Source organism: Syngnathus leptorhynchus, chromosome 11 (assembly GCF_054491065.1).
Source record: "Syngnathus leptorhynchus isolate UIUO chromosome 11, UIUO_Slep, whole genome shotgun sequence".
NCBI classification, from domain to species: Eukaryota; Metazoa; Chordata; class Actinopteri; order Syngnathiformes; family Syngnathidae; genus Syngnathus; species Syngnathus leptorhynchus.
The window spans coordinates 2,828,511-2,850,293 of NC_141205.1; the positions used below are offsets into that span (position 1 = coordinate 2,828,511).

At 42.3% G+C, this 21,783-nt stretch overlaps 1 protein-coding gene across 8 annotated transcripts in view; it reads left to right on the forward strand.

Annotated features, from left to right (window-relative positions):
- The first annotated feature begins 3,930 nt into the window (after positions 1-3,930).
- The window catches only part of foxp1b (forkhead box P1b), a 90,190-nt gene continuing 72,337 nt past the window's right edge, over positions 3,931-21,783 (forward strand). For 5 of the 8 annotated variants that reach the window (XM_085923424.1, XM_085923425.1, XM_085923427.1 and 2 more), the window contains exons 1-2: positions 3,933-4,241; positions 10,214-10,299. The gene's annotated coding sequence lies outside the window, so the exon portion shown is untranslated. Of the gene's footprint in view, positions 4,242-10,213; positions 10,300-21,783 lie in introns of all 8 variants that reach the window. The other 3 variants (XM_085923432.1, XM_085923430.1, XM_085923419.1) reach the window with 2 other exon arrangements.

The window sequence follows — 21,783 nt, forward strand, 5'->3', positions numbered from 1 at the left end:
ATATTTTATTCCGCTATGAAAATGTTAGGCCGACGTACCACCGTCCATACTTATATTCTTGAGCGGGAAAAATCATCATGAGTGATTGAATATGTTATGTCAGACACATTTGGGTATAGAAAGGTGAATTCAGTGCTACAGGTCATTTGCTTTTACCGTCACGGAGCCTCACATTCTCCGTCCCGGTCTCAACGACACGCTCTGAAGCTTAGCTAAACATTTATCGTCGCATTCTTCTAATAAAAAAAGAGGAACCCAAAACCCTGGCTAATATAGTTCCTGCGCTAAATTAGCCGTGTTCTCGCTCCCCTTGCGCCCACTTTCTTTATTTTGTCTCGCAGCCTGAGTGAACGTGTGATATTAAATAGATATTGTCACTGTGCATTGAAAGGATGACAGCTTCAGGATGTGTTTCTATACAGGAGCAAAATAAACCCGGGACGGATTGGTATCCTTGTTCATGGATGTAGATAAAGAAACTAACCATGCAACCTTTACGACCTTTACATATGACGCCACACACGGCGCAAGGTCCGTGGATGACACGGGGAAGGTCAGGGGGTGTTATTTCCGTCCGACTGTGGCGACTGTAACTAAGTAATTAGAGGCAGGTCACAGTTTAGTCTATAGTGGCCTTAAAAGAGACAGAGTGGGAGTAGCGTAGGTTTACACCTAGAGATTCGGGTCTGGTCCATTGGGTTCAGTTTTTATCGTTGAACTCAGATCGACCGGTACGTTTGGCATCTAACTAAATGCCAGTAAAAGTCTGTTGAAAATAGAACATCCACATCTTTGAAGTACAGAACTCATCATTTTGAATGTTTGCTGATTTTGCAATTTGGTGTTTATTGCGCTAGCCAAAGCCATGTCTAATGCAAAAATAATGCTTTGGTGCCATCTGGTGGAATTATTTGCCAAGTATGCGTTACCCCACATAATTATGTTTGTTTCAATGATAGAAAGCAGCGACTGTTGGAGTGGTGAAACTTAGTTTACTTCTATGTCCACGCAAGTAACTCGACTCTTCCTCTCTGCTGGAGTCTGCATTTTCTGCCAACCGCCTTGTCAACCTGAGAACACCCTAATGACTTCCTCGCTCACTCGCTCGCTCACTTTCTGCTGAGTGAAGTCATCTATTTTCCCTTGTAGCTTCAAGTTTGAAGGCTTGAAGGAAGAGCAAGCGCGTCAGAAGTTGGGAAAGTAACGGAAAGGGAACGAGACAAAGTGCTAATGAGCTATTCTCGAGTGGCGTACATCCTCCTTGAGAAAACATATGAAGGTCTACTCATCAAGTGTCCTGTTTGAAAAGCTATAATGGAAAGGATGATTCACTGTAGTAGAAATGCCCCCCAAATTGGTAAAACTGGGAGTTTTTGCTGGAAATATTTTTTTTTTATTTTACCAACAAACAATGGCCGTACTTTGATGCTGAAAGCCCCTCTCCATTGAGCAATAAGCTTCATCCAGTTGATATTTTTTCCACAAAGCAATACTTTTGGTAGCGTGACTTATTCATGATTGATTGTTCCCAAACATCTAAATGTTATCTATATAATCTTGGATATTCCAACAGTTTTGGAAAGTTCTTAAATCCCAAGATAATTAAAGAGTGCAAGGCTGCAGCAATGTGCCAGCGTACACGTGAGTGAGTGAGTGAGTGAGTGAGTGAGTGAGTGAGTGAGTGAGTGAGTGAGTGAGTGCATGGCAAATGGTTTGACATCTCAGCCTCTGATTGGTTGTTCTTCCTTGTGTGTGGTGGTTTGAGAAAGACAAAGTCTCCTCTTAAGAATGTTAAAATGTTACGATGCAATTACTTTTTAGATTCAGTTTACATTTAAGTGTCTCTTGTCAGGGAAACATAATCCATAGTCACATTGGTTGTGATTTTTTTTTAAATTATGGATATTTTGTCAATAGGTTTTCACAGTAATAAAGTGAACAAAAATAAATAAATAAAAATTAAAAAGTATTGAATGTGTATTTATGAACATGCTTAACAAGGGAAAACTTGATGCATATTTGATGCTATGATTTTAAGATATAAGAAGGATGGTAGGTACGTACTATTGTTGCCCTGGATACTACTGGAGGAACGAAAGGTTGTTTGAATGTCAAGTGTTGTGCTGCCCTCTTGTGGCGAACACACAGACACACAGTTGCAATTGGTGTCTCCAAATAATACCATTGTGTATGCAGTACAGTACTAGCACACACAGCAACAACAAAAAGATATAAATCGACCCCCAAATGATATAGATAATGGATGGATGGAGATATAAATCGAAAGTGAACAAAAGATGACTGCGGATATAAAATTAAAATACTTCTGGTGCGCCAAGTGAATCCCATTTTATCCCGAGAGCTCCCCCTGCAGTTTAGGATGTTTAATAATGGATCCTCTTTGAAGCTTTGTTTTGGCTCCTCCCCCCCAACCCAGCTACAGTGAGAGAAAATCCCTGTGTGTGCGTGAGCCATTGGAACTCTTTCAGAATTCATAGCGGCTCCTATTCATTAGCCTAATTACCTAATTAACAGAAGGCTAATTACTTGTTGTCTGCATGCTTGCGTTAGAGAGGCTATCACGTAACTGATAGTGATCCTCAATTAATTTACAACTGTGCCCAATCAAGACGGGCCTTTAATCCACACAGCGCAGCGGCATGGTGACACGGGAGGAAACATGCTCATAAATGGAGGCCAACAAGCATGTTGGGACCTGGCCTTGTTCACCTTTTATTAGCGAGTTTACGTTTGTATAACAGTGTACAAGACATCTAAATTGTTTCAATCCATCCAGCCAATCAATCATGTTCAGAACCCGAGCTATAAAACCGTAGTTTATTTTTTCAAAAAGACAACTACACCCATTTTAAGGAAATGCATTTGAAAAAAATGTGCATTGAAATACCAATGTGCACAAATTTGCTGAACATTTTATTCACGACCATCATCAGCAAAGATTGGAAGAATCCAATTGGTGGAAACTAATGTTGGCATGTAAAGTCTAGAAGTTCAATAGGATAATATTTATTTTATGCTTATTTTAGATAAACAGTCCATTTCAGAAGTAGCAGGGGAAAAAAATCAATCATGAACGTATATGTACTAAATTCTTGTTTTAAAAATGGTCTGTCGCCTACAATCAACGGGTGGCGCTGTCTACTAAGAAACACACTGCAGCAGCAGCAGCAGCAGGTCTCAGCTGCAGCATAAAAAAGATGTTCACTTGTAATGTCTTCCATAATGAAAAGGGCTGTGCTTCTCAGACCTTGATCAAGGACAAAAAGCGACTTAAAGTAGTTTCTCGTGAAATCAAATCAATGTTGCTTTACAATTAGTGTTAACTGGACTGTTAAACTGCCCTAGTTATTTCTGTCCGAGTCAAGCAAAATACACCCGCTGTAACATCAGCCATGTCTAAGGCAAAGCAAAAATTCCCAACCAAATTTGGCAATAACCAGTCTTTCTTGATCATTTAAAAACAAGGCAAATAATGGATACTAACTAACCAATGAAAATACTGCATGCACCTGACCCATTTAGTCAAGAGCCTGATGTACTTCAACTTAACAATCAGGAAGCTTTAAACTCCTCCCAACCTATTTGGTACTATGTCAAAGTCTATTATGAAAGTATTTGAAATGGCTGAAATAAAAAAGAAACATGATTGGCATTTCAAAAATAATATGTAGTTAATTGCCTCTGTGTTATAATTAATAGACGTACTTCTTCCTGACCCCCCCGCACCTTCTGCTAAAATGCATATCATTACATCCATCCCCCCCCATAGAAAGAAGCGACTTATTGCTTCTTAGCGCTCTTTTCATCTGAATAGAATTGTGGCCACTGCAATGCAAATGAACCTTGTTTACGCAGCAGGTGGATATGACGTCATGGACCTGGACCATCAAAACAACATCTAAATCGGCGCTTCTTGCACCGTTTCTTTGCTTTTTCATACCTTCTAACAACACCCAGGAAGGAGCACGAGTATTTTTCAACATCCACCTGGACGACAAACTATGTGCTTGCTTCAGCGACCGATACGCTAAGTTAGGTGTGAAGTTAGTTAGTTCCCCCCCCACCCCACCGTTACCAAAAAAGGCCGGCGGAGTAATCTTGTTGGTGTTTACGGTGTGATTTGTATCGCACGCGGTCTCCGTACACAAGCTGGCGTGCAGCCTAACAACTTGTGTTCATCCGCGTGCGTCTAGAGCAGCCCTCAAGCCACTCGGATCATGGTAAGTTTCTATGATCGCGCTCACCATGTTAACATTTATCTTTGTTGTGTCCTATCACGATGCCTTGTGCTTCGGCGCGCACAAGTGCATGCGCACAGACATTTCTTTTGCACATGGCTGTCGCCTAGAAGTTTGCAGGACGGAATTGACAAATAACGCACGCACGCACACGCACTCACCTGTAGGCTAATGAGAGCTCATAAATACAAACTCGTAGGATATGATGTCGGTGTGGCGTGTCAAGTTTACTTTACAACTTTACCAACGTTGTGTTCTTGCGGTGTTTTGAAAGTTCTGGCGAACTTCATAGGATGGCAATGTCTTGCGGTATTTTTTTAAAAAGCAAGGTAAACTGTGTGCATGCAGTTTGTTACGTCCCATTGAAAGTGGAAGCGATCTCTTTGGATAAAATGACTTCTTTTAGCTCATGCAACAGAAGATTTGCAGTGATTTCTTTGGAGGAAGAGCAAAGTTGCAGTCGCATCAGCAGCAGCAGCTTTTGTCCACGTGTTTACTGTCCCTCAAAGTCAAACCACTACAACTGGCACTCATTTAGAAAGTTTCGGGGTTTTAATAGTAAGCATTTCAAGATTTATTTTTTCTATCTTATACTGTATAGAGTTGTTCGGCTTTTATTTGCCATTTTTATTCAGGCTAACCACTGCATAAATACCATGCCATTAAAAAGTGTCACTGGATATACCTAGGCATATTTTTGGATCATTTACCTACGTTTGCATTTAATGTGCTTAGTATGAACATATTTTAACTCGTTGACTGAGCCACTTTGTTTTTATTTCTAAATGCAGAAGATGCTGACCACTTGATGAATTCATAATTGCCAAATATTTTGTCAAATGCATTTTTTTGTGTTACTTTCTAACTGCAATTCAGAACTACTTTACTTCAAGCATTTTGTGTGTTTTAAAATATATTTTTCAGCAAGTGCATTACCAATCGACAATAAACTTGGCTTTAACTTTTCAGTAGTTTGATTTGTTCAGCCGTGTATAGATTTTGTGGACTCATCACTTTGATAGGTGATTACCATTGCACCCGCATCCCCCTTGTTTTGTTGTGTCCCCCACTTTCTGTGTTTCTGAAATCACTTCAAAGTATGTTAAAGAGAAACTGCCGCTTTAAGACGGTTTATGGTAGTACTCCCTCCTCCTTCGTCTTTGGATTAGTCATTGTCTGAGAGAGGAGGGAAAAATACTTTTTGATAGAAGAAGGAAAGTAAATACACTCCAACAAGCGAACCTTGACAACCCAGATTAAGGAAAACATCAGAGATCAAATAGTGCTGCTGCTGGGCTGTTGTCATGAGCTGCCTGAGGGAGAGACAGAGGAAGGGGGGGCTATACACTATTTGAACAGCCACTGGGGTCAGTGTGCTTGCTCACTTATGCAGAAACGGACCTTCAAAAAATGGGACCCAACTTTTGAAAGAAACTTGTTTTTCTGTATGTTCTCTGGCCATTGTGTTTGAGACCTGGATATTTGACATTCAGTCCGATGGAGTCAAACGTAGATTGTATATTGCCGACATCATATCCGTTTCAAGACCAAAAACAAACAAACAAACAAACAAAAAACAACGCCTTTTTTAAGCAATATTTCATTTGCGCATTTTTGTCCGATCGCGCAACTGCAGCCCACCGCCGAACACTCAACCGTAGCGCGTCGCCGAACGCGCAACTGCACCGCGCTGGTCCCATTATTGTGACAGAGCGGCCGCTGAAATTTAGAAAATAATTTAAAAGTCCTCATGTACTTTCCAAGATTTAAGTGGACCTCAGTGCGCAGGAAGTTTAATTTTGTCCGATCGCGCAACTGCAGCGCAGGGCCGAACGCGCAACCGTAGCGCGTCGCCGACCGCGCAACTGCACCGCGCTGGTCGCATTACTGTGACAGAGCGGTCGCTGAAATTTAGAAAATATTTTAAAAGTCCGCATGTACTTTCCAAAATTTAAGTGGACCTCAATGCGCAGGGAGCTTAATCTTGTCCGATCGCGCAACTGCAGCGCACCGCCGAACGCCCAACCCTAGCGCGCCGCCGACCGCGCAACTGCCACCGCACTGGTCGTATTATTGTGACAGAGCGGTCGCTAAAATTTAGAAAATATTTTTAAAGTCCTAATGTACTTTCCAAATTTAAGTGGACCTCATTGCGCAGGGAGCTTAATCTTGTCCGATAGCGCAACTGCACCGCGCTGGTCGCATTATTGTGACAGAGCGGTCGCTAGAATTTAGAAAATATTTTTAAAGTCCTACATCCGAAGCAAAAAAATCTCGCATTTTTTGTTCGAGAACCGGGACGTTCGAAAACCGAGGCTCCACTATATTTGCATCCAGTCTTATGGGGCTCACGCACCCGTATGCTGGAAGCTGTGCACCGCTTTCAAGCGAAACGTTAGCACCTGTCTCCGTCAGCTGTCCCCTCTGGCTTTCATTTATGCATGTTTGATGTGGGAAGGTCCAATCAAACAAATAAACAAACAAGCAAAACCAATGTGTCCCCAGCCAACCGACTCACTGAAATAAAGCTTGCACGTTTTTGTTCAGAAAAAATGATTTATTGTTGCTTATTCAGTAATCAGTCTATAGAATGAATAAATCATTGGCAAAGTAGAGAACCTGACGAGTATTAATTCCTAGTTAACGTAGACATCAGCAAAGCCTCATAAGATGAAATGGCAGTAGGTTTTAAAGTTGTCTTGTCTGTCTACCCGGTTGGCTTACGGGAAACCCAACAAGTCAGGGTTGTTCCGTCGCCATTGCTGGTTGGAAAGTTGGATTTCTTTCATCCCGTCTTCTGGATGCATCACTCTGGCTAAGCCGGCTACTTGCTATGTTCTAAACGCATCAGCGTGCTCCAATTTGAGTCGGCAACTCTGTGACTGGAAGTGGGATGAGCCGAGCGCTGCTAATGTTGTTGACAGGCTGTTGCTGCTGTTTTTGTTACTCTTCTCTTGTCTTTGAAGATCAAACCAGTGAGTGTCAGAAATGTGCTTGTCTTCCGTTTGGCAATTTGAGGTGCATTCCAACAACACTTAAAAGACTCTTACTGCCGCTATCACTGCATAAAACATCAACGTGAGGCCCTGTTCCGAAAGGGAGCTCCTAATTGACTGGTTGTTGCTTGTTTATTTGATATATATTTACAAGCCGGGCCGGGCCGTGCCGTAATTGGAAGGTCGTAATTACCCAAGATGCAGTGCTGTGCAGCGCTGAGGTGCTAGCGGGCAGATGAGAGCGCAGTACAGATATAAAAGTTTGCAGGTTCTTATTATCATCTAGCATGCTGCTTGATAGCAGACGGGGAGATTGCTAATTGGCCCATTGTCCCACACGCAATGTCATTGTTTACTATTATGGTGTCCAATATGAGCATCAAACACAGGCCGCTTTTATTGTTGCACCTTTTTTTCCCCGAGCATTAACGGCGTCCCCCAGAACAGAAGTGAATCATTAAGTGACAATTGAACGAATGTTACTCCTTCACTGAGAATGACCGAAATGAAAACGGATTATTTCCTTATGCCAAGGTGCTTGAATAATGAAATCCATTTTGCCCTCCTGGGTTTACTACTATGAAGTCATACTTGTTGTGGTTGTGTGTGTGAGCTCTTCACGGAGGATGACGGTATCTTGCCTGACCCTTCATGATTCAGTTGACCCGAGAAATGGCAAGATAGCGGTGCCATCTGATTTATTTTGTCTCTCGGTTTCATGTCCAAACAATCTCGGTATATTTCTCAGACACTATCTCTTGCTTTCCCAATCCCCCCCCCCCCCCCCCAAAGAGGTGTAGACCTTGTTTATACTCTGCCTGTTGTTTATTTGCTAGCTTGCTTTCCCAGTAGAGTTTCAGACATTGTTTGCCTCTTAACGCCAGTGTCCTTAGAGGCACTTTGTTTTTGCTCTCAGAGTTGTAAATAATGTGGGGGTGCCCGTTCCCAAAGCGCTATGGTCAGAGTTGATTTTGTTTTGAAATATTTCACTTGATAGAGAAGTATAAGTGGATTTCATAAATGTACATTTTGTAAATTGCCCAAACCAATATGTAGAAATGTGTCAGAGAGAAAGTGTTTTGCTGCTGCTGCAAAACTAACAAAGGCGATAGCATGGTTGCAAAAATGCACACACCCTCATAAACATGCTTCCTTTTTCAACAGCGACAACAAATGTTCACATGAGGGAGAAAGGGGCAAAATGCTTTCCTTTCACGGAGCAAGCATGCCATTTTCTTTTATATTTTACTGCTGCCATTGGTGTTGGAGTTTAGCTGCCAGCGATTCCTCCAAAAGGAGGGTTCGGATTAGGGTTGAACATTTAATTGGAGCAGCTCAGAGTGTTTTTTTTTTTTTTCACCGTCACCTTGTAATTGTTTCGGTGTTATAAGCAGCTCCCGCTATTGCTGCAAAATGGAAATGCTTTGAGTCATCTCTTTGGAGAATGGCTCTCGATCACACATTCTTTTAAAAGGGAAAAGGAAGATGAATTTTGCCCATAAAGGCTGTATCACAAGGGCTTTTTATCCTAAATGGCTCGGGGAATTGTTATCTGTGGGAAGTGTGTCCTGCCTCGATCGTGTTCAATCAAGTGTCCACTTAGCTGTGACTAGGAGTAATTGTTCCCAAGTGGGCCACACACTGACCTGTTAATGTCTGCTTTGACCCGCTAACCTTGTCAGCACGTCTTGGGGAGGAGTTTAAATCATGTGGATTTCTGTCGTGTCTTTACCCCACCGGGTCAAGTGGGCACCGGCCCAGAAAGACCACTCTCTTGTAATTGTTCCCAGCACCGCGGGTCAGCTCGGGGTGTTCCCAAAGATCAACACTTATTGGATGTGTTACTGAGAGTGGCGTTACTTAAGTGGTCAAGCCATTGATCCCGAGCAACGCCGGTCGGTGCCCTTCCATGCCTTCGAGTCACAGCAACTGATGTTTTGGTTTGTTTTCAAAACGAAAAGGTGATCTATGACTTTGCACTGTGGATACGGGAAGAAAAAAAAAAAAGTTTTTTTTTTTTAAACTTTCACCTCTGAGCAAAGTCCACTTTACTATTGGTCCAAGGTGACAGGACCTCACAAACAAAGGACTTGCTCGTTTCATGGACATGTAAATACAGTTGTGTCGCCACAAATCCACGCGGTATGGCCGCCTGTCGGGATCAACATATTTTTGGAAATAATGACAAGCATGCCAGCGAGTAATCAGACGGGTGTTATCTTGGGCCAATAGCAAGCACAAGAATGTGGACAGGCTGTGGAAACACAGCTACAAGTGTGGATGCTTGAATTCCTCTCTGGCGAATTATGTAGAGTTGGGACATTGGACATTGGTTGCTTTGTTGTTTGTCTGCTTGTAAAGCTGCCCGTTAAAACCAAGACACGTGTTTGCAACAGAGCATGCCATCAAATGAATATTTGACAGCTGACCATATTTGTTTATTTGTAATATATTCCAATGAAATGTATTTTCCAATTATCTTCAATAGTTCTATCTGAAAAAGCAGAGTGCTGTCAAGTGACATTTGACTCAACATTTGATCACACACAACTGTATGCAAAATAATGTGTGTTCCACATCACGCACACAAAAATGATATGAGTCAGTTTGTGGCATTCCATTGTTTTAAGATGAGCAATGAATCAGTATCTGTGCTTAAAGACACAAGCCTTGTGGCCAAAATTGCTTTGATATGTTGGTTCCGATATGACACAAAAATTATGCATGTAGGCCAGGAATCAATGTGTCATAATGTGTCAAATTTGGTAACAAAAAAAATCACATTTGCCCCTTTTAATGTCATTTCTTGGCTCAGTCAACAACTGTAGGGGTCCCCCCCCCCCCCCCCCCCCACACACACACACACACACACCTTTTTTACTTCCTGTTTGTAATTGTTGTGTCGCTTCCTTCCCTCCTTTCTTTTTTTCTCTCTATCTCTCCCTCTCTCTATTTTAGATGTACCAGTGTTCTTGTACTAAGACATCAAACTCAATTCTGATTGGTGGAATGGTGTTCCTGGAAATTCAGCAGGCGTGATTTGGGTACGTAATAACTAGCCCACTCTTTCTTCTTGACATTTCATTTGACTAATTACTGATGTTTATTTTATATGAATTTCACATGTTATATTTAAATATTTTTGCCATTCTTTTCAATCAACCTCTGGGTTTATACATATGACTGAAATTTATAATTCTATTATCCACCTGTGCCAGTTATTATATGATCCATCTTTGCTCTGTGTGACTGTGTTTGTTAGCTGTGTGCAAAAGTTGGTCTGTTGGATTTTGAGGTGTTACACAATGACTAAGACTTTCGTGGACCTCCCCTAGTTACGATAACTGTCTGATTCAGCTGCTTGCCACGAGTTGGTTCAATGTGGAGAATTACAGACGTGCGCATTTATTCTCCGCTGACCAACTGTAAAGACACAAAGTAGCGCTTTCAGTCGTTAGCAGACATTTCTTTGAACAGATATTTCCGTTCCCGCGAGTGCCTTTCCAGTTATTGGTATTATACGAGGATATGTTCCTCTTGTTCCTGCCATATGACTTGTGAACGTGTTCTGTATCTGGCTGCTTGCCAGCCATGCCGCCAGTGGCTGCTGTAACCGCTGATCAGGAGAGAATGCGACACTTGTGCAAAGTCATGCAATCTGCAATTAAATATGGGACTGTGAAGACGAGGCTATCTGCAACCCTTCCCATCAGCAGAGGTGCGTGTTGGCCGGACCATAAATCCAACACAGCAGGGCTTTTGCTGTGCCCACTACTGTCCCTGTCTCCACGTCAGCGTGTTTTTTTTTTTTTTTTTCCCTTCCACATCTGGCCCTTTCATAAACGGAGTCTTCCAAATCTCTCCACAAAATGAACTTTCATAGATGACGTTTGATCGAGAGACTAGCGCATTGCTCCTGATCTTTTTAAGCAATAAATTTGTGTTCCGGTTGAGCATGTTTTGACAACGTTTCCCAGTGAGGAGCCCATTCAAGTGAGAAAGCAGCGTCGGAGAGATTCACGCATGGATGAGAAGAGGGTCATATCTTTCTGCTCCTTTTGTGCGCTTGCCCCGCCATGACACTTAACGCCTCATTTGTGGGCTCTGTGGTCAATGGCTTGAGTCTGTGATCTGTTACCATAAAAGGCAGCTTTTCTCTAGATGCTGATGGGGCACTTACTTGTGGGTACCAGCACTCCCCCCTTGGATTGACTATCTACAATATAGAGGCTATAGGAGGACTTGTATCTAATGGATAGTTATAGATCATAAAGACAAAAAGCTCTTCTGCCATTTTGCTTGCAAGAGCGAGTTGAAAAGGACACGTAGACTGTGAAAGCACTTCCCTTGAACTTGTGTAGGAGTCTTTCTTGTCAACACTGGGTGGACAGAGATGCAGGATATCCAGGTCAAGGTTTGGGCATGTCTCGTTTCTTCCCACTCTGTCCACACCCCTTTTGTGTCTGCAGTCCATGGCAGTCGAGCCAAGTTTTGTCATCCATAAACTGCCGCAGCATTTTTTAATAGCAGCTGTGTTCGTATTTTGTCACAATGAAATTATTAGAATGTTAAATGGCAACTTTTCTGATGCCTGGGATGGATCTTGAACAAGTACCCAGATGATGCCCCGTCTCCAATGTGCGTAGTTGCTCACCAACATCCTGCTAAAGGCTTGCACTGTAACTCTATTCCTCTTGGCTCTCTTTGTTTTCCACTGATGCAGATGCTTTGCCTTCATTGTGTCATATAGGGGAAAATACTTTGCTCGGGGAAGGATAGAGAGAGCGCCTTACTCCATTAGTGTCATTTGAATGGCTTATTAGATCAGTCTGACTGATAGATGCAGAAAATTGTTTTAATTGTATAATTTCTGTGGTTAACCACTTGTGCATAAAAGAGCCGTCAAGCGGGCGAAGCATTTGGCCCCTTTTTTCTTATCGTTGCCTTTGCACAGGAAAAGAACAACAATCGGGGCTCTTTTGGATTAGGCGTAAACACGGCCAGAGTCACGCCCCCCTTGGGCAGGTTCAGATGAGCTCAGTGAGATGCTGCCCTTTTAGTAATGCATCTGACCAGCGAGACTCCTCAGGCAAAAAGAAAAGCGCCTTTGAGCGTCTGATCAAGATGGCATAACTTGGCACACATTTTACAGCCTCGGAGAGCACGGCTCACTAAGCCCGGCACCCAGAAGAGATGGAGACTCAATATGTACAGTCGGTCCAAGTCCGACATCAACCTCCTTCTGCCGCCTCCTGCATTTTCCTGTTTGGACTTGAAGGTGATTCAGAGCCAAGGTGGTGACAGTTAACGGAAGCAAGGCAGAGGAGAGAGTATTTATTTACAGTGAGGCTCAGTGATGCTTGTTCAGGATGCGGTTTTACGCAGGATGCCCCCCCCCCTCCCCAAGAAACAAAACAAACATCCAAGCCCCAAAGCTCATCTTATCTTTCTCATCTCCACCCTTGGAGGTTTGATTATGAATGAGGGAATGTGTTTTAGTGGAGGGAGGGGGGGGGCTTTGCCCTCCGTATTGTGTAACTGTCAAGGTCTGGACGCAGCCAGGACGAGACTTGCTCAAATTGCCTTCCTGCCTGCCCGGCCCAGGACTGGCACTAATGTCACCAGAACAAAATGAAGCGCCAAAGAGAAATAATTTTATTTGGGAGTGATCATGTATATTGAGAACCTCATAGCCGATAAAGTAAACAGTACAAGAATCAAAATATAAACTGCAATGTCATGAAATTTTATTGCCTCACTAAAAAGAGATGTTTGGAACATTTTAAACAGATCTAGTGCAAACCAAAAAAATCGTATCAGCAAAAATCATTGAATGATACGTGCCTGCCCGTTGAAAACAAACTACGTGGAGCTTTTCTCCTTTTCTGCCATGTTGACAGTCTTTTCCAAGTTTCAGCAGCAGGTTTTATGGTCTGCCTTACGGCCTCATCTGTGTGGACGGACGGGGCCATTTCAACTGCCACATAAAAAACACATCTGTTCAAGTCCAAATTGTAAAACAGACGCACGTGTCCGTCCGTCGGGGCATCATTGAGTTCAGAATGCAGATATACAGTAAGAGACACATTGGAGTTGATATTTTGTTCGGAATTTTTTTTGAACTTTCAAACACTTCCATTGCGGTAGTGTAATTGAGCAGTCTTTAGACTTTAACCAAACATGCATGTTTGAATTTATGACTCCAATACTGAATTTGGTTTATAAGGTGGCTTTGCTCCAATCAATGTATTTCGCGGCCTTTACGTTGATGTTCCAGAAGTTCACTATAAGATAATGTGTGCAGGCCTTCTCTCCGCCTAACGTCAGTCACGTTGACGCAGAGGCCTTCAATATAAATACTGTATATTTTTATCGATGCATTTATTTAATGGTCACAGTTGTGCATTTTACAAGCTCCCAGGCACGTCCCGTTTTACTTGATCAAATTGTTTTGTGTATCGCCATCATTTGTGTTCTTAGCATTCCTTTATGGTGTGCCGTTTGCCCTTTGGGGGACGGCGCGAGTAGTTAGTCATTTCTTTTTTTGAAACCACACGCACTGTTGATTTTGATTTATGAATTCGATGAGTTACTTGTTGTTGCTTGTTGAAAATGCACACTAATGAATATTTGTACATGGATTAATATTTGAGATAATATAGTACCATCTGCTGATGTTGAGTGTTTTTGTAAGAAGATGGTGTACTCAGACATGTCATTTTGCATGTAGCGATGATGTCAAGACCTGTTTCCTGTGCTTTGTTGTGGAGAACTTTAACACCTCTACGTGATGAACTCACAAAACTTCAAATATAATTTTTATGCGCGACATATAGCTATCGCAACACATTTTATAACTCCAATGGAAATATGTAAGTTTGTTGTTAGTATATATAAATTGTCCAGTATATTCATTAATTCATCAAAAAACTTGGTTTTTCTGGCCTGCAAAAGTATTCTTTTTTTTTTTTTTTTTTTAAACTTTTGTACTGTCTTGTATTCATTGCAGTGAAATTCCGACAACACTTTTATGTTGTGGTTGCAGAGCCTTATCTGTGTTTGAGGTCTCCACTTTAATGGGCTTTATTGATCTAAACAACATCAGGGGTTGTGGTCATGTTCGTCAGGCTGAGATAACTTCTGTGTAATTCCACTTCAACACTATATTAGCCTCTTATCAGTCTAAATAACGTTGCCTTTTAGGCTGTAATGCACCAGTAAGTCACAGGAGCTCTTCATGTTGGCGGAATCTTAATAAAGCATATCCTGTGGACATCTTCCTGCGGAGAGAGTGAAAAACTAAAAGGTTAAAAGGCATGCTGGGAAGCTTCCACACCATTACTGAGAATCGTCTCCTTTGAAAAGCTCAGTATGTAATAAATGTAAAAAAACAACCACAACTGTACAAGATGCAAAATAGTGGTTCAGGAATCATTAAAAAAAAAAAAAAAAAAGCATACCATACCATTCTGCTCAAATTACATCCGGTGGCGACTAACTCATCTGTGTAAATCCAAATCCAAACTATCCAACGCATTTCAAAAACAAAATGAAACTGAATCAAGGTGCAAAACAAAAGTCCAAACAAAAACCCAAAAGAAAAATCCAAAACAATAATAACTCTGTTTCTGTGCTGACAAAGAAATCTGTTAGCATTTCTTTTTTTCAAAAGACAGAAGTGAAATCACTGCGTTTGGTCATCATTTATTCTTGTGCATGCTGTGAGTAGTCAGTTCCTTAAAGGCTCGTTCAAGCCAAGTGTATTTTGTTTCCCTTTCCGTGAATAACCAAGCGCAAAACAGAGATGGGCATTTGACCAAATTTTGTAGATATATTTATTCATAGTCAAGGACAAAGCGTGTTGGGGAAGGCAGCTCTAGCGTAGAGTCCCCGAGCTCTGGTTGAGCAGGAGATCCCTTTTCAGTGCCAGCTGTTCTCTCAGATACGCCGTTCTGTGCTGAAATTCTCTTAATATATTTCAGCGGGCTCAGGAGAATAGTCCAAAACAAGCGTGCCAGGGAGGAGAGTGTTGAATTTTTTATCAGCGGGCTTCAACTCGCTGAGCTGGTGGGCAGCGCTCTCATTCATGAGCAGATGTTCGGTGCAGTTCGACTCTGCAGCTAATGTGAACTTGCTGGCCTCTCTGCCATTGGCTGCAAGGACGTTGGCAGTGACCTGGCATCTGAGAATTGTTCTCTGTAAAAGGCACGGCTTTCAAATCGGAACCCCCACCTTTTTTCGCCGCATCTTAGCCCAGGAGCTGTGTCCTGCGTGGACAGCCTATCTGTCTTCCGTTTGACAGTGATTAAACACTCACTTCTGTTTATTGGGGCATACACAGGGCAGCAAATTCCGTGGACTTTCTGTTTATTTCTAATTGAGAGTATGAACCAACAATGGTCATCATCAGGAAAATGTGTTTCATGATTTAGAAGATATTTTATATTTGTTAAAAAGCAAGAGTTGCTACTTTTGAACATTTTATTGCCAGTCACAGGTTTAAGCAACACACAGAATGTTTGCTATTTAAGTTTCTTTTTTTCACTTTATTTGACCCACATTATTGTGGTTTTATATTTCAGTGGTGGCAGGGGTGAGCTTTTATGACATTTTTAAAGGGCAAATTTTGTCGATTCATCGGTTCATTCTGACAGCTCTAATTTATCAATTAAATTGTAACTAAAAAGGCTTGGTAAATTTAAAGTGACAAATAACACGGTGTCTGTAGTTTTGAAGTGAACATTTTACCTTTGTTTTGAAGTCAACAGTATAGATCTTGTTGCGTTTAATTGGACAGTTGTTCATTTTCTCTTCTTGTTTACTGCCGTTGGCATCTTCACATCTTGGCAAAGGCGCACCAGCTTTTGGCAGTTTCCGCTTGTGACTCAACGAACAAATTGCATAAGTAGTCGTCGGGAGTCGTGAAATTGACTCAGAACATAACCTGCGTCGTCGTCGTCGGTGTGACATTGCAAGGCATGCAGGAGAATTACTGCTCGAGCATTCGTATAAATAAAGCACCTGTGAGAGGCAAGCTGCTTGGCTCTGCTTGGTCTACTCCTTAGCTGGAACCAGCTGGTGCTGCGGTCAGCCCGGCCGGCAAACGCTTTCCTCTCTATGGACCGGTGCTGCTTCTGAAATCTGCACGGACAAGCTGCTCGGCCTGGCTTTGATGTGGCCGTATAGATTTCTAACGCTTTCCTTTTAACGTCGGCTATTTGGTGCGTATAGTGCCATTAACAAATTGGTTTGTGTGTGTGACATTGACTATAGCAGGCACCCTGCCAGTCATTTTCCGTCGGAGCGTACGAGTGAAAGTCATCCCACAGTAAAGTTGTACATAAGGGACTTGAAGATTGGAAATGACAAGCTCTTGTTTCGTCTGCATGTCTCATTTTCACTTTCTAATTGGTCGTTTTTCAGGTTGGCTTTATGAGAGCAAAACTAATTAGTGTTACTAAATCCAGCGGAAAAAAAATAGCACTCTGCTTGATTGTTCTGGTTTCCTCTCCTGTGTCAGACGCTCAACAATAAAATGTGACTGTAATAGTTTTCCAATCGCTCGTATTTCAACGTCCCAGAGCTGAATGGAAATCCCGGTCTCTTGACATTTTGTTTGGCAAGATCCGGGAACAGTGGTTGCCCTCTTGCTTGTGTCTTTGTGACTCATAGGAAGCTTGGTCTTTTTCGGTTGTTGTTTTTTGCTGGTAGGGCAAAACAATGTGCCGTGTTTTCGAGGGGGCAATCACTGCTTTGATTTGGACGTGTCCTGCTGAGAAGAGCAGCCAAACAAGTTTACAGTAGCAGTGACATTGGCGTTACCTTTATTCAAAGCGCTCCAGCTGCAGCGAGCCCTCAGGAAGCACATCGCGGGCCCGCACGGGCGTCCGGCGTCCACAAAGAGGAATACGAGCTGTGTTTGAGTTGGCACGCGCTCTTCTCTCAGGGAAGTTTTGCTGTCGGTGCAGAAAGTCCGGCGGTGGCGGCTCTTGTGGGGTGGCGCTGATTCCAAGGGCAGGATGGGCCTTTTCCACCTCTCCCCTCTTTCAGGAAGCACATCTTGTCGTTTTTGTAAAGTAGGCGACGGCAACGAGCCGTGCTTGCTTCCTGGTGACACTGTAGTTGTGCTATATTATTTTTTTTTCTGTTGTAGACAGAACATACCTGGCCGTTCTTTTGTTGCGCAGCCACTGTGGCTTTGTGCAATGAGCTAATAAAATGTGTGGCAACATCAGTGTGACAACAATTGAAGTCAACCATTGCAACCATTTTGTATTCAACAACACAACAACTCTGTTGGGAACTTGTCCTCAGAAAGCCGTAATTAAGAAGTGCTTGATCCAAGGTTAGGGAGGAGCGGTGTTTAACCGCAATTAGAGCAAAGCGCAAATTAATTTGGACTCGTTTACAGTTTTTGAAATGTGTCATTATTTGTTTAATCAAGGGGGGGTCACGTTGCTGTGTGTGTGTGTGTGTGTGTGTGTGTGTGTGTGTGTGTGTGCATACCAGATTGGGGGTAGGGTTGTGTTGCTGCTAATGGGGAAATCTATTTATTCATTCAGCTTTAATGAATCGTAATTTGAAAGTGACCTGTTTTGTATCCCCATGTTAGTCCGCTAACATTTCTCTCTGAGGTGCACGACTAATGTACACACACACACACACACGCGTCTGCACTATGTCTCCTGGCGGTGGTGCGGCTCTTGAAAGCTTAACACATAAAAATAAATTGGGTCCAGGTTTCCTTCAGTCAATTGTCTAAATAATGTGGTTTATTTCTGTGTGAGCATGGCAATAATATATCACAGCATTCACAAGCATTTCTAAAGGAATCATGAAATAAAGCACACGCACATGCATGCACACGCACGCCCGCACTCACACACACGCATTTTTTAAGACCCGCTTTTTGTCGGAACTCCAATCACACATGATAATAAACACATTATTATCCAGATATGTGGTGAGAATCAGAGACAGTTTTCCGGGTCTGGATGAGCAGGCATTCACTAACTATCCCACAAGTCATTACTCCTTGTGTGGCATATAAACACGTTGAAAACAAACAATGACCCTGCGCAGACGCCAAACCGCAAAAACAATTTCAAAGCTACGCAATGTGGTGTAAACACACAAATGACTAACCTTCATGCTCGAAAGGCTACACCGTGGCCATACTGTATTGTTTGTATTATGTTGACCTTTGAGGGATTCACTTTGTATTTCTTTTTTTGGTCTATAGTCCCTGTTTTTTTTCCAGATTGGCCTGAGGTCTAGAAGAAGTTGCTAAGAAGTTGATGAGTAGTCAAATAGAGGTCAACAGTTGAAACCTATTCAGATAGATGTACGTAGAGTTGACCCAGTTAATGATATTTATTATTTCTTCAAAATAGCTTGCGTGACATTAACATTAATTTTTGGCGAACTGAAGGTCATCACACAAATATGCTAACATCTGTAGGACAATAACTTAAAATAGCCAATTTTTAGTTCTTTCTTGTTTGTCTAAAAAAAATAACAAATCAAACGATTGTGAAATGTGTATATGCTCCGTTGCTCTTGTATAGAAATGCATAGCAGGGTTTCCAAATATCAAATAGTAAATATTTATATGAACATGATACTCATGTGTGCTCTGAGCCAAGGGGACTTAAGGGTGATGCAAAGTCATACTTTTAATAAAGCCTAGCTGCTGTATGATCAAATAGTGTCCCTAATTAAGACCTAAGTGTACACCCATGTAACATTCTCCACGGAATGCTAACAGCCTGTCATATTTCCAGAGGAATTGGCTGCGCGTGTCTCCGAAAAAACAAGCCGAGTGAATTGAGTGATTGGATTCTGGGCTGGGGGGGGGGGGACATGTTACGTGGCAAGATAACATGTTTGCATCCATGTCAGGTTGAGGCTAATGAAGGCCAGAATGATTCTTGGATGCAAGGCTTAAGCAAATGATCCCTATTTTGAATATATTAGAGCCCCATAGCGGCAAAGTGCCTCCCCGCCGCGCCGGAGCTGCTGCATGTTGACTTGTGGTCTGCCGAGGCCGCTCAAAAAAGGCAGTCACGCTCTTCACTCATGCTGTAAACCACCTTAGCCTTAAAATAAAAAAATTAAAAACTCGGGTCTTTCAAAGATCACTTGTAATACATCAATATTATTGACCACTTTGATAGATATAGGGTGCCTCTTCTCACAAATAACTTAAAGCATGGATGAAATTTTCCTGCTCCTAATAATGCTAAGTCAAGTCAAGTTTATTTGTATAGCCCTAAATCACAAGCAGTCTCAAAGGGCTTCACATAGACAATCAATTGACAATAATTCTCAAAGCATCCCCTGATCTTAGGCTCCCAAAAGGGCAAGGAAAAACTCAAAAAACCCCTACAAGGGGAAAAATGAGAAACCTTGAGAAGGGACCACAGATGGAAGGATCCCCCTTTCAGGATCACCAGGCTGCAATGGATGCAAAGAGGGCACATAAAATACATCATATGGAAACCAAAAAGTGGATGCCCAGGCCAAAGCCAAGAGCTGTCGGAGGTGCCTTCGATTGTCCTGGCAGTGTCCTCCAGGAGGGTATTCCACTGCAGTTCCCTCATGGTGAATTGGTCCACGAGAATCTAGATAGCCATCGTCAGCATGGGTGTCACCTAACCACCTCCCCAGCCGGGGAGGGGTGGGGGAGTGGGGTCGGGGAGAGGTTAAAGGCCACATCATAGAAATACGTCTTTAAACGTGTCTTAAATGTTTCTACTGAGGTAGCAGTTCTAACATCCATTGGCAGGGCATTCCAGAGCTCTGGAGCCCGAATGGAAAATGCTCTAGCCCCTGCAGACATTTTCTTGGCCCTCTGTGTCACTAAAAAACTAGCGTTTTGCGAACGAAGGTTACGAGACGGAACATAAGGAACAACAAAGTCGACGAGATATGAAGGCGCTAAGCCATGCAATGATTTATAGGTTAACAAAAGAACTTTGAAGTCACATCTTAAATGGACCGGGAGCCAATGTAAATTGGCTAATATTGGGGTAACGTGATCAAATTTTCTTGCCCGTGAGAGCAGCCTCGCAGCAGCATTTTGCACTAACTGTAGACTTTTGATGCTGGACTTGGGAAGACCAGAGAATAATGCATTACAGTAGTCCAGGCGCGACGTGATAAATGCATGTATAATAATTTCGGCATCACTGGTCGAGAGGATTGGGCGAATCTTAGCAATATTACGAAGGTGAAAAAATGCTATTCTGGTTATATTTTTAATATGCTGTTGAAAGGAGAGCGTTTGGTCAAATATTACCCCGAGATTAGTCACAGTATCACTCTGAGTGATAGTACGGCTATCTAGAGTTATAGCGGTTTCCTTAAATAAATGTTGATAACGAGCTGGACCAACTATCAACATCTCAGTTTTATCTGGGTTCAGACGAAGGAAGTTGAGAGACATCCATTGCTTGATCTCTGCAAGGCATGCCTCAAGATTACAACAGTCCCGCGGATCTGTCATTGATAATGGCATATATAATTGGATGTCATCCGCATAACATTGAAAACTAACATTATATTTACGTATTATGTCCCCAAGCGGAGTCATATAAATATTAAATAGAAGTGGTCCTAGCACCGATCCCTGTGGGACACCACACGTAACTTTATAGAGCTCAGAGGACGCATTGCCATGGACCACTCGGTGCGTCCTGTCTGATAGATACGAACGAAACCAGTCTAGTGCTGACCCCGAAATACCAACACAACCTTTAAGACGCTCTAGCAAAATATTGAAGTCAACAGTGTCAAAGGCAGCACTAAGATCTAGTAGTAACAATACCGACGAAGTATTTGAATCCATAGCTAAGAGGAGATCATTAGTCACTTTAGCAAGTGCTGTCTCAGTGGAATGATTAGCTCTAAACCCAGACTGAAAAGATTCATATCGATTATTAGCGACCATGTAATCAACAAGCTGCTGCGCTACTACTTTTTCAAGCAGTTTTGCTATGAATGGGAGATTTGAAACTGGCCTATAGTTACCGAGACAGTCCGGGTCAAGATTTGGTCGCTTAAGTAGCGGTTTAATGATAGCGGTTTTAAAGGCTGTAGGCACTATCCCAGAGGAGATAGACAGATTAATTATATTTAGAACGGACGGTCCCAAGATTTGAAATAATTCTTTAAGTAGTTTGGTTGGAAGCGGGTCAAGTAAACATGTTGTTTGTTTAGCCGCACTAACTAATTGTGTAAGCCCTTCGAGGGACACGCATTCAAAATTTGAAAAGGTTATCGCATGATCATCGGCGCCGGTAATCGGCGGTCCTGACTGAACGATCGGAATGGTCATCTTGATCTCATCCCTAATGGAGTCAATCTTCCGAGCAAAAAATTTCATGAACTCGTCAGCCGAGTGAAAGGAGCTATCAGGGGTTGGCTGGCGTAGTGTTAGCTTTGCCACCGTATCAAATAGGTATTTAGGATTGTTCTTATTGAGATTAATGACCTGCGAAAAATAACGAGTTTTAGCTAAGATAAGC